The following is a 13608-nucleotide window of genomic DNA, read 5'->3' on the forward strand; positions in this document are numbered from 1 at the left end:
CAGTCTTACTGGAAAAAAAGGTTTTTTTTTTTAAATTTTTTTTTTAATTTTACCCCTTTCATCGTTATAGAAGAATTTTTGTTGAGGCTTAGGCCTGCATCAAAAATGCAGAGAATACCTCTCACGGCATTTTCTACTACCCACTGCTAGTCATCCTGAAAACACTCATGGGCCATTAATGTGTCCCAGTTCTTGTCTCCTTGATCTGACTCCTTGACAGTTCCTTCTCAATCAGTAGGAGGGATGAATTTTAAGGTACTTGTTGTATTTTGCTTCTTTTTCATACAACATATTACAGTGTCTTGCTAGATGATCAGCCAAGGTTCTGGAAGTTGCTGCTTTGCAAGCCTTTCTCTTCCCGCCCTATTCTTATCATGCTTTTCCTTAACCCTGAAGTCATCCTCTTTGTTCTCGGCCCTTCTCCTAGTGCACACTCAAGAGTTTATTTCATTGCTGTCAGTCTGTACTCAAATGTCACCAAATCAGTGAAGCCTACTGAACTAATGTTGTGATCTTACTCCTTGTAATCTAGGTATGATCTCTTTAATAAAGATAGTATTGTTGTTGTTATTAATATTGTTATGAGCACTCCTTTATTTTCTGTTGAAATGTATGCATTTTAACCTCCACAAAACAAAACAAAACAAAACAAAACAAAAAATCAGTATTTTTTCTAACTGAAACGCCTCAGGTATAAGACAATATCTGGGAAGCAGCAGACATTTCATGCATCTATAAATATTAATGATGAATGAATAAAACAAATATCCAATACTAAAAGCAAGAAAAATGTAAAATGTGGTAAACATTTTGAAACTCCCATGGGATTTGTACTGCGTTAATTGAGGATCAAAACAGGATCTTACTAAATATGCTTAATTAATTGATGCTAAGTCTAGATAAAAGAAACTGTAAATTATTTTTTAAGTCATTGAATGCAAAACATTGGATGTTATTAAGGTAAAACATGCCACATTTAAATGGGGATGAGATAGAAGAAAAGGTAACTAGCCCATATTTCCTGTTGAGGCTTTTAGCAGAAGTCCCCTTCCAGACTAGGGAGCTGGAATGCACAGACCCAAAAAGAAGATTAAAGATCAAAATTAAGAAATATAGAAGCATTTCAAGAGCTAACATAAATATAGATACATATATAGGTACATATAGGTACACACACACACACACACACACACACACATATATATATATATATTACCTGTGCAATAAATCTTAAAAGACTTCAAGGGAAAAGAATGAAATCAAACTGTGGACGGGATGGCTCTGAGATCTTCGGCATGTAACAGAGGATTCTGTACAAATTTGACTCTTTGCAAGCAGGTAACACCTGTTCAATAGATAAGCTGGGCAAACAGAAACTTTCATCTATTGCACGGATCTGTCTTGCCCTGTCACCATCAGCTTATATTTAAATAGAAACATTGTTTAGAAACAACTTTCAAAAAGAGGTTAACTTATTTAGCTTTTAGTATCCTTCTATGTGTAACATTAGTTCACCATTCTCCAGGTACATTACAATAAATAATTAATTAAATGTGTAATATTAATTTCAGGGTTTGTTCTTGAAAGGAAATAAAGGATTGCCTGGCCTAACTGAGTATGCTTGACTTGAAAGGATCAGGTAAGAAGTTAGCATTCTAAATGAGCACAGGCAGAGCATGCTAGGGAGATGGCTCAGTAGTTATGAACATGTGATTTGCAAGCATTATGACCTGAGTTCCAATCCTCATGGAGACACGAAGTTCTCTGGGACTAACTAACCACAAACCTAATTCTGGAGTCAGTGAAAGACCCTAATTTGTCCTAGGGGAATAAGGTAGAATGATGGAGCAGGACACCTGACATCCTCCTGTGATTTTCACACATGTGTGAGTAGACACATAAACCTGAATACACGTGTACACATACACATACTGCAATGTATGTATATCACAATATACATACTTCACCCCACACAATACAAATATACCACCCTTCACAGCCGCCCCCCCCCCACGTGAATTAGCACCATCCTTGAAATCTTTGTGACCTGTATCATATTTAGCAATCTCAGGTGTGAAAATGGATAATTAAAATCAATGACTGAAAAAAGAGCCGTACAAGTGGCTTGTGAAATTCTTATTGCGTTTGTTTGAACACTAAAGAAGTCTATAAAATAAAACATTTTAGATGTTTTGTAAATGTCCAATGATAAGCAAAGAAATAATAGATATTGTACAAACTGTTAGCACTATTTCTACCAAGAAGTTTAACTTCCCTAAAACCAAAAAGAAAATTAAGAGTTACTTTTATGGATCTTTAAATTATTCCACACAATAGAAGTAGAAGGTATATTACCAAACTCCTTCTATGAGGCTACAATTACCCTGATTCCTAAACCAAACAAAGATGCAACAAATAAAGAGAACTACAGACCAATCTCCCTCATGAACATTGATGCAAAAATACTCAATAAAATACTGGCAAACAGACTCCAAGTACACATCAAAACAATTATCCACCATGATCAAGTAGGCTTCATCCCAGGGATGCAAGGGTGGTTCAACATACGAAAATCTGTCAATTTAATACACCATATAAACAAACTCAAAGAAAAAAACCACATGATCAACTCACTAGATGCAGAAAAGGCATTTGACAAAATCCAACACCCCTTCATGATAAAGGTCTTGGAGCGATCAGGAATACAGGGAACATGCCTAAACATAATAAAGGCAATCTACAGCAAGCCAACAGCCAACATAAAATTAAATGGAGAGAAACTCAAAGCAATACCACTAAAATCAGGAACAAGGCAAGGCTGTCCCCTCTCCCCATACTAATTCAATATAGTACTTAAAGTTCTAGCCAGAGCTATATGACAACATGAGGAGATTAAGGGGATACAAATTGGAAAGGAAGAATTCAAGCTTTCCCTTTTTGCAGATCACATGATTGTATATATGAGTGACCCCCAAAATTCAACCAAGGAACTGATACAGCTAATAAAAACCTTCAGCAATGTAGCAGGATACAAGATCAACTCAAAAAAATCAGTAGCCCTCCTATATACAATAGACAAACAGGCTGAGAAGGAAATCAGAGATACATCACCCTTTACAATAGTCACAAATGATATAAAATACCTTGAGGTTACTCTAACTAAGCATGTGAAGGACCTATATGACAAGAACTTTAAGTCCCTGAAAAAAGAAATTGAAGATGTCAGAAAATGGAAAGAGCTCCCATGCTCATGGATAGGCAATCTTACCAAAAGCAATCTACAGATTCAACACAATCTCCATCAAATTACCAACATAATTCTTCACAGATCTGGAAAGAATAATACTCAACTTCATATGGAAAAACAAAAAACCCAGGATAGCCAAAAGAATCCTGTACAATAAAACAACCTCTGGAGGCATCACAATCCCCGACCTCAAGCTCTACTATAGAGCTACCGTAACAAAAACAGCTTGGTACTGCCATAAAAACCGACGTGGACCAATGGAATCGAATTGAAGACCCTGATATTAATCCGCACACCTATGAACATATAATTTTTGACAAAGAAGCCAAAAATGTACAATGGAAAAAAGAAAGCATCTTCAACAAATGGTCTTGGCATAACTGGATGTCAATGTGTAGAAGGCTGCAAATAGATCCATATCTGTCACTATGCACAAAACTTAAATCCAAGTGGATCAAAGACCTCAACATAAATCCAACTACTCTGAACCTGATAGTAGAGAAAGTAGGAAGTACTCTTGAACGCATTGGCACCAGAGATCACTTTGTAAATATAACACCAGTAGCACAGACACTGAAAGAAACAATCAATCAATGGGACCTGCTGAAACTGAGAAGCTTTTGTAGAGCAAAGGACACAGTCAACAAGACAAAGCAACAGCCTACAGAATGGGAAAAGGTCTTCACCAACCCCACATCTGACAGAGGGCTGATATCCAGAATATATAAAGAACTCCAGAAATTAGACATCAAAATGCCCAACAGTCCAATTAAGAAATGGACTACAGAACTAAACAGAGAATTCTCAACAGAGGAAATTCAAATGGCTGAAAGACATTTAAGGAATTGCTCAACATCCCTAGTTATCCGGGAAATGCAAATCAAAATGACTCTGAGATACCACCTTACACCTGTCAGAATGGCTAAGATCCAAAGCACAGAAGACAGCTTATGCTGGAGAGGATGTGGAGCAAGGGGAACTCTCCTCCACTGCTGGTGGGAATGCAAGCTTGTACAGCCACTTTGGAAATCAATATGGTGCTTCCTTAGAAAATTGGGAATCCATCTCCCCTAAGACCCAGCTGTAGCACTCTTGGGCATATACCCAAGGAATGCTCAGTCATACCACAAGGGCATTTGCTCAGCTATGTTCATATCAGCATTATTTTCAATAGCCAGAACCTGGAAACAACCTAGATGGCCTTCAACTTAAGAATGGATAAAGAAAATATGGTACATATACACAATGGAGTACTACTCAGCAGAGAAAAACAATGATATCATGAGGTTTGCAGGCAAATGGATGGATCTAGAATAAATCATCCTGTGTGAGGTAACCTGGACTCAGAAAGACAAACATGGTATGTACTCACTCATAGGAGGATACTAGATGTAAAACAAAGATGACTAGACTGCTACACAACTCCAGGGAGGCTACCTAGAAAACATTACCCTAGAAAAGACACAGGGATCACCCAATGACAGAGAAATGGATGAGATCTACATGAAAAACCTGGATGACAGTGGGAAAAATGAAGGGCAAGATTTGAGGGAAAGAAAGCTTAGGGGAGCAGGAGATCCCAGCTGGATCAAGAACAGAAAGGGAGAATAAGGAATAACAGACCATGATTAATGATGACCACATGAGAACAGGAATATGCAGAGTGCTAAAGAGGCCCCCAGAAATCCACAATGATGCATCCTCTGTAGCCTGCTGGCAATGGTCTAGCGAAAGCCTGATCTGACCTAGTCTTGTGATCAGATGGCCAAACACCCTAACAGTCATGGTGGAACTCTCATCCAATAACTGATGGAAGTGGATGCAGAGATCCTCAGCCAGGCCCCAGGTGGAGCTCCAGGTGTCCAATAGTTGAGAAAGAGGAGGGAGTGTAAGAGCATGAATTGTTGAGACCAAGATTGCAAAAAGCACAGGGACAAATAGCCAAATGAATGGAAGCTCATGAATTATGAACCAACGGCTTTGGAGCCCCCAGCTGGATCAGGCCCTCTGGATAAGTGACACAATTGAATAGCTTGAACTGTTTGGGAGGCATCCAGGCTGTGGGATCGGTACCTGTCCTTAGTGCATGAGCTGGCTGTTTGGAACCTTGGGCTTACACAGGGACACTTTGCTCAGCATGGAAGGAGGGGACTGGACCTGCCTGTACTGAATCCACCAGGTTTAAATGAATCCCCAGGGGAGTCTTGGCCCTGAAGGAGATGGGAATGGAGGGGAGGGGATGGATGGAAGTTGGTGGTGGGCGCAGGAGCGGGGAGGACAGGGGAACCCATGGCTGATGCATAAAATTAAAACACAAATATAATAATAATAAAAAATAAAAAAAAAACAAAAAGAGTTACTTTTATGTCCATAAGCATATCATTTTTGAGTAAAATCACCATGGTATTTGATACTTTGTAGGTAATTTTGGAAGCTTAAATAACTATTAAGTTTGCAATAACTTTTAAAAATTTAATGAAAACAATTTGTTGTTTTAGAGTGGCATGCCCACTTTTAGTTGTGCCTGAAAACTGATTCAAGCTTGATTTTCTGAGTGCACATGTTCAAGAAAATATGCACATCTGTTTGAGAGGATGTATTTATGCATGCAGAAAAACATAGGGTATCACTCTGTACTAGCCTGTAACTAAAGCCTGAGAAGGCCTGTAGAAGTCACTTAAATGAGATGAACATGGATTTGCCTACAGCTCAGCTTCTAGGTGTCTGCAGCCCTGGTGGACACATTGACAGGAGATAGCAAGAAATCTAGAACTATGAGAGCCCTACTTTGCTACTCCCAGACTTAAAACCCACAAAATTTCAAACTAATACTTGTTGTGAAAATATATTGGATCTGTAATGCACAACCATAGATTTGGAAGCAAGCAATACCTTTCCATCACTGAATTTAGGTGATTAAATAATAAATATCAAACAATCAAAACATGTCTCATCCAGATGCAGGGGGAAATTGATTGTTATGGAAATGAAGGAAAAGAACAACTTTATACTAAAGTTGGCTTAGTCAAATGCTTGGAATAGATAAATAGCTTTTGAATAGCTAACAAAATAAAATCACTTGACACATGTACCATTGAGAGTTAATAGCTGAATTGATGGGGAACCTTTCCCAAAGGCATTGTGTTTTAATTATGTACAACCGTGTACTCATTTATTGTTAGTATATATGGAACCCTGAAAAGTCTCCTAGAAGCAACAGTTCACAGATGATTTTCAAACTGCCAAAGTATCCGCATTTAATTTTAGAATATTATCTCCCAGGAAACTGAGGATAATTGTGTGTGTGTGTGTGTGTGTGTGTGTGTGTGTGTGTGTGTGTGTGTTTGATTTAATTAATCTTTATGTAAATTTTTAAAAATTCTTTTGTACAGTTCTAGTATCATCTCTGTTGCTGTGACAAACAAGACCAAAAGCAACTTAGCGGAAGAATGGATTTGTTTGACTTATACTTCATTGACAGGAGTCAGGAAAGGGACTCAAACAGTAAACTGAAGCAGAAAGCATGGAGGAATTCAGCTTGAAGGCTCACTTATTAATCAACACTTGCCTAAAAATGGTACCCTTCAAAATGGTCTTTGCCATCCTACATCAAACATTAATTGAGAGATATCACTCTCTTAATGTGGCTCTCTCACATGACAGTAGGCTGTGTCAAGCTAAAAAAAGATAACTAGGACACACAGGCTCATACCCACACCACATATATGTGCACAAAATTATATGTGTGTGATATCCACACCAGCTGTATGTAACAGTTTGGTGTTCTTTTGAAGTTTGCATAATGCTGGTCATGATTAATTGTTTGGAAAGTGCTGTGGAATAATCCTCTTGCACACTATAAAGATTTGTCACTCAAATAAAATGCTGTTTACTAGTATCTAGGCAGGATGTATAGGTGGGCAACTAAACTAAGAATGATGGGAAGGAGTAGGATGGAGTCAGGAGTGGTCAGCAGGATGTAGAGGGAGCAAGAGATGAAATGCCATGCTAATAAATGTACTGACCACCAAGTGGCAGAGTGTAACTTAGGAATATGGGTTAACCTAAAATATAAGAGCTAGTTAGTAACAAGCCTGAGCTGTCAGTTGAACATTTATAATTCATATTCCGCCTCTGAGTTGGTTATTAGGGACTGGATTGTCAGGACAGGAATGGTCCATTTACATTTGGTGTCCAACATGGGGCGCCAGATAAAGCGTGATCCTAATTAGTCCTATCAATAAAAAACGAGGAGTCAGATATTGGGGTAAATGCAGAAGGATCAAAGAAGCAGAGGAACAGCCACAAGTGGCTTCTTTACCTCTCCAAATTTTCTGACTAAAAGGGCCAAAATCCTGTCTCCATCCTGCCTTATCATTTCTTGCCTCCTGTCTAGTAACTAACTCTATCTTCTTATCTCCAGGAAAGCTTTATTTGTCAGAACATAAACAAAAGATCACACAACAATTTGTAGCTACAGAAAGGAGGGTCAAAACAACAATGTGGTTGATTTCTCTCAGCTAGTCAAAGGAATGCTTCCTGTACATCAAAATGAAGGGAATAAAGTCATTGCCATTTCTAATGCCAACTATGTGACCTTGGAAATTTTAGGCAAATATTTATTTGAAGTTTCTCATTTACTTGTGAGAATAACTACTCATACATACAACAAGAATGATTAAGTGAAAAAATATTTATAATGGACTCCATCCCAGAGTCTCATCTCATACAAATTAAGTTCTCTGAAAATGGTAATTATTATTTTTCTCCATTAATTTTTTAATGGTTTCATTAACTTGGGAAATTAAAGCATGGAGCATTTTGGAGGCTGAAAATCATTATTTTCAAGTAGCCTTTACTAGATTCTGTATTGTGCCAAGTGTGAAGGAAACTAAAGGCAGAAGATAAGGTAAAGAGAAGGGGAATGTTCTTTGCTTTTATGTTTAAAAATATACTTTTAGTGGGAAGAAATACTACTATATTCATCCATATTTATGAAAAATAAATTGAACATTTAATACTGCATCTAAAGTAGTTGTGCAGGCCCTGAAATAATTATGAAGGACTTTGCCTTCTTTAGAGAAATAGTCTCAGAGGATAAAAAGGAATCAGTTCCATCTAGCACAAAACAGGTTTTCTAAAAAAGCTTTCAAATTATGCTCACCAAAGTCCTTCTATGCAGTAAGGTCACAATCAAATTAATTTTAATTTAACATACTCTATAGTTAGCACATTAATTTAAGCATACTACAGGCTAGAGTGAGACCTTTGCCTTCCACACATTTACTGTAAGCACATTATAGTTTTTATAAAGCTTTGCAATGCCAAAAGAATTCATTTGCAGAACTCATTGTAAAAAATTGAGTATATGAAATATTTAAAAGAAGTAGGAATGTGTTTGTGTTTGAATTTAATACATATGTGGTCAATGTTATGCTTACTTATTGAAAATTGGAGAGAAAATAAATGACAGATAAATTTTTGAGTAAGTCAGAATTTTTAAAAGCACAAATATCTGTAATTTTAAAAGACATTTAATTATGAGATCAGATTTAGTATTTTAAAAGAATAACATAATTGGAAAGTCAGAAAAAAATTTATTTGACTTTTAGGATAGTTTTCTCCATATATTCTTAAAATCCAGAGAACACTTCTTCTGACTAATTGGAGAAGTGAGGTCTAGATGTTTGTCTTCTATTTAAACATTTGGAAAACTGTAGAATAATCATGACAGTTGTGTGCACACACAGAACAATGGGTAGTACAGAGATAATATCACTGACAAAAGCGACATAAATTGTGCATGATGGCAGATGCCTGTAATGCTACTTGGGACATGGAGGCAGGAAAATCAGAATTTCAAGGTCATCCCAGAGTCCACAAAGAAGTTGAAGGTCAGCCTGGGCTATATGAGATCCTGCTGCCCCCAAATAAAGATAATGAAAGAACATACACTAACATGGCTAGCTACTTGTTTTATTGCCCTGTGGGAGGACACAAAGAGGGGCTGAGAGGTCTCACTGAATTGAGAAAATGAAGAACAGAGGCTGGGGTAAGAAAGAGGTCAGAATTTAGAGGATCAGTGAGAATAGAAAGAAGACGGAATGGTAGGAGCTGAGGAAATAGGAGGGGAATACTCTTCTGTAGTCAGACTGCTGCTAAAGGATCCCTTTAGGAGTATCTCAAAATTGACCTCTGCATGGATAAAAGGAAGTTTCTAGAAGTTTTGGCCAGGGACCTCAAAAAATGTAGCTCTTCTGAATCTAAGGTTTGGATAAAAAAGAAAAACATGTCTTTATCATCTCTTGAAGTCAAGTTCTGCTGCCAGTGAATTCTCTGAGTTTGCAAATACCTGCTCCAGTGGGTGTTGTATATGCTGTTCTCCTAGCATGTCTTTTGAACACTAGGCAAGTTTCATTGCAGAGAAGGTTAAATCATCTTATTTTTGTAATTGTTTCTTGTTTTGTATTTTAGTTAAGAAATATTTGTGAAGCAGAAGACTATAAATATTTCTGCTGTTTTCTTCTAAGGGTTTTTACAGTTTTACAGTTTTATCTCCGATATTTATATCTAACCCAATGCATGTAGATTGTTGGCTATGTGGTAGTCTCTCTCTCTCTCTGTCTGTCTGTCTTTGTATGTGTCTCGTTTTTACTCTCATCTAGCATGTGGATATCTAATTATTCACACATTTATTATTTTTTTAAAAAGAATTCTTTTGCCAATAAAACATCTTGCTCTGTTGTTAAAACAACCTCTTCACATATGCATGACTCTGGTTATGTTTTGACATCTTTTCACTGAACACTTGGTCACTTCTTAGGTAGTACCTGCAGTGATAGTTCATTCTCATCCCTCCCATGGACACTGTCTTTATCCCCTCTTTTGCTCATTGATCTTGTCTTAGGTATTTGTTGAATGATTGATATTTTTAAACACCAGATCTTAATTTTTGTTATTTTATTAGTTTTTTATCCTGATGGTTACATATCTTTTTTTAAAAAAAAACCTTTATTGATTCTTTGTGGATTTTATATCATGCGTTCTGTTTCTACTTATTTCCTTGTCTCCTCTGCCCTCTATTTTTGCAATTCTCTCCCCATCCCAGTCAAAACCAAATTTAAAAGAAAAACAAAAAACCAAACCAAACAAAGAAATAAAACAAAACAAATAAAACAACAAAAAAAGAAAAACCTTGTTATAGAAGCTGTAGTGTGGCCTGTTGAGTCACATGGTTAACCTTTTAAAAGTTCATTCATCTTGACTTCCAAAGGTTCACTGCCATGAGTCATTAGTCTGGTTCAAGACCTCTGGTTTCTGCTACACCACCAATAATGGGCTCCTCTTGGATATTCTGTTGTTGTCCTATGTCATTATCATGAAGATCCTGGTGTTTTGGATCAACAGGTTTGTTCCCTTCACCTGCTCCAACAGTTTATAGATTTGGTGGATGTTGGGGTAGGCCAATTTATAGCTCTGGTTCTGAGCCTGGGTAGTAGATGGATTGGTCAGCTCACCATCTATCACTCACATACAAGCAAGCTTTCCAGCACAGCCTCGGGTAGCTCACCCAGTGCAGTCTACGGCAATGATCAGAGCCAGTTCTCCTGAGCTCAGGCCCTCAGATCCATGTAGTTAGAGTTTTCCTGCCTGGCCCAGTCAGGACAAATCTCTCTCACCCGCCAGTCCCACAGTCGCTCAGACCCAACCAAGAAAGCACACAGAAACTTATACTGCTTACAAACTGTATGGCCATGGCAGGCTTCTTGTTATCTACTTCTTCTATCTTAAATTAACCCATTTCTGTTAGTCTGTACTTTGCCACATGGCTTGTGGCTTACAGGAGTCTTTACATGTTGCTTCTCATGGCAGTGGCTGGCAGTGTCTCTCCCCCCAGCCTTCTACTTCCCAGAATTCTCTTCTCTCTTGTCCCACCTATACTTCCTGCCTGGCCACTGGCCAAACAGCATTTTATTTATACAGAGTGATATCCACAGCAGATCCAGGTCACCTTCACTTGTCTCGCCAGGGCCAGCTGTGTTTTGCCTAGGCAAGATGTAGGGCCCTCTCTTGCAATTGGTGTAGGGTGCTTACAGGGTGGAGGTGGCAGGCTCTCATCCCCATAACAGGGTCAGCTTTAGTGTGCTGCCCAGGCAGGGTGCAGGGCCCATTCTCCTGTGTGCTGCAGCTGGTGAGGGGCAGGGCTAATTCTCTCATTCTCATGGCCTTGAGGTCAGCTTTCTGGCCTGCCACAGATAGCAAGTTGCAGAGAAGGAGGGCACCTTTCCTTTACCCATGCGACCCCATGGCCGACAAGGGGGCAGGGCAGGAACAACTCTGTTGCACTCACACCCTGCTCTCACACTTTCATGGCTGGCTCATCTATGCCCCTTACCCTGAAAGGGAAGCAGAGGCTGCTTTAGTGTGTTGTAGCCAGTGAGAGTCAGGGCTAACTCTCCCACTCTTGTGACCACAAGGCCAGCTCTCTCAATTGCCACAGGTGGTAATTGGTGAGAGGGGAGGGCATCTTTTCCTCACCCCTGCCTTGGCGTGGCAGACAAGTGGACTCAGGTCAGCTCAGAGCTCCAGTGGAACAATGGGTTAGCATATGGTACTTGTATAGCAGCACATGGTTATATGTCTTATTTTTACTTTGAGTTTAGCTTAATAAATGAATTCTTCTAGGCTTAAGGTAAAACAAGCAAAACATTTATTTGAGAATTATTCTATTTTCTAACAACATATCTTTTAAATTCACAAAGAGATAGGTTGTAGTCTCACCCGGAAGAAGTAAGAATGGTTATTTCCCATTGAATTCTTTCCCTTGTTCTGAGTCTCAGTCCCAGAATAATGAATACATACCTTCTCCTCTGAGACCCTTGAGCTGGCTGAATTGGATCCAGTAGATTTTGCAGAGTTAATATTGTAAAACAATAAAATGATCAAGCAGTCAAAACATATAACAAACATTAAAATGACACAAAGTTACGAGAAGAACATGTTTGGGGGAATAGTGAGTGAAGTAAAGAGGGAAATGGGAGGAGCTGTGATCACATTTTACAATCATAACTGACCATCTTTCCATCCCCAATATATTGTATTGTAATTCCATTCAGAATAGTCTCTAATGTCTTCCAATGTCTCATGTGGTTTCTTCTATACAGAGGAATTAACTTCAAAATACTTGGGAAATTTGTACTTGCCATTCTATTGTTAATCTCACTTATGCTCAAGATACATAATTTAAACTCTTTAAAATTTACTGAGATTTGCCTTATGTTATAAAGTATAGCTTTTGTTGATGACTATTCAATAGAAACTTGTGTACAATGTTTTTTCTACATCTGAAAGATTAATTTTTTTTATAAATACCAGTTTGGTATAGTAGATCATTTTATAATTTATCAAATTTCAGTCAAGCAGTTTATAAATCATTAGGGTAGAGCATCACATTCTATAGTTATAATTTTGGATTTGCCTATTTATTCTTTAGATATAAATTTTAGTTTGTTTCATGTATTTTGAAGATTTGTTGTTACATTTGTAACTATTTAAGAAATTTGTCTTTTGATGAATTGGTTAATGTTCCATTTCACTTATAGTAAAGTGCTTTTCAAGATACATGTTATTTATATTTCCTAGAACACTATATGTTTCAGTAATCTTGCATTAAGTATTGTTTATTAGAACTGTGCAGAAGTATATTTTTCATTTTATCACACACACACACCCACACACACACACACACCCACACACACACGTGTTAGCTCTCTCTTGTTCTACCAGAATAGGATGGAGAGTTCAGGAAAACACCTGAAGAAATAAGAATCAAAATCAAACCAAATAAAATAAAAATCACAAACACTAACCATAATAAGCCAAATGAATGACAAGCACAAGAAAATCTCCAGAATCCTCTGAAGAAACCTCAAAATAAAATACCAAATGGCAAAGAATGTGTGATAGGATGGAAATCTTAAAAACAACCAAAAGAACAATTATAGAGAGGTCCATAAATGAGAATGAAAACAAATCTCACACACAAAAAAAATACTCAAGTCACTGGCTATTGACTGATGTATTTGCTTGAACTGTGAAAAATATTGAAACTATGTTTCTTTTATCTTTTTTTCCCTCCGTCTCTCGTGTCTCTCTCTCTCTCTCTCTCTCTCTCTCTCTCTCTCTCTCTCTCTCTCTCTCTCCCTCTCTCTTTTGATTTTTCGAGACAGGGTTTTCCTGTAGTTTTGGTGCCTGTCCTGGATCTTGCTCTGTAGAGAAGGCTGGCCTCAAACTCACAGAGATAAGAATGGCTCTGCCTCATGAGTGCTATGATTAAAGGCATGTGCCACCACCGCCTGGCT

This window comes from Onychomys torridus, chromosome 5 (assembly GCF_903995425.1).
Source record: "Onychomys torridus chromosome 5, mOncTor1.1, whole genome shotgun sequence".
In the NCBI taxonomy this organism is placed as follows: domain Eukaryota; kingdom Metazoa; phylum Chordata; class Mammalia; order Rodentia; family Cricetidae; genus Onychomys; species Onychomys torridus.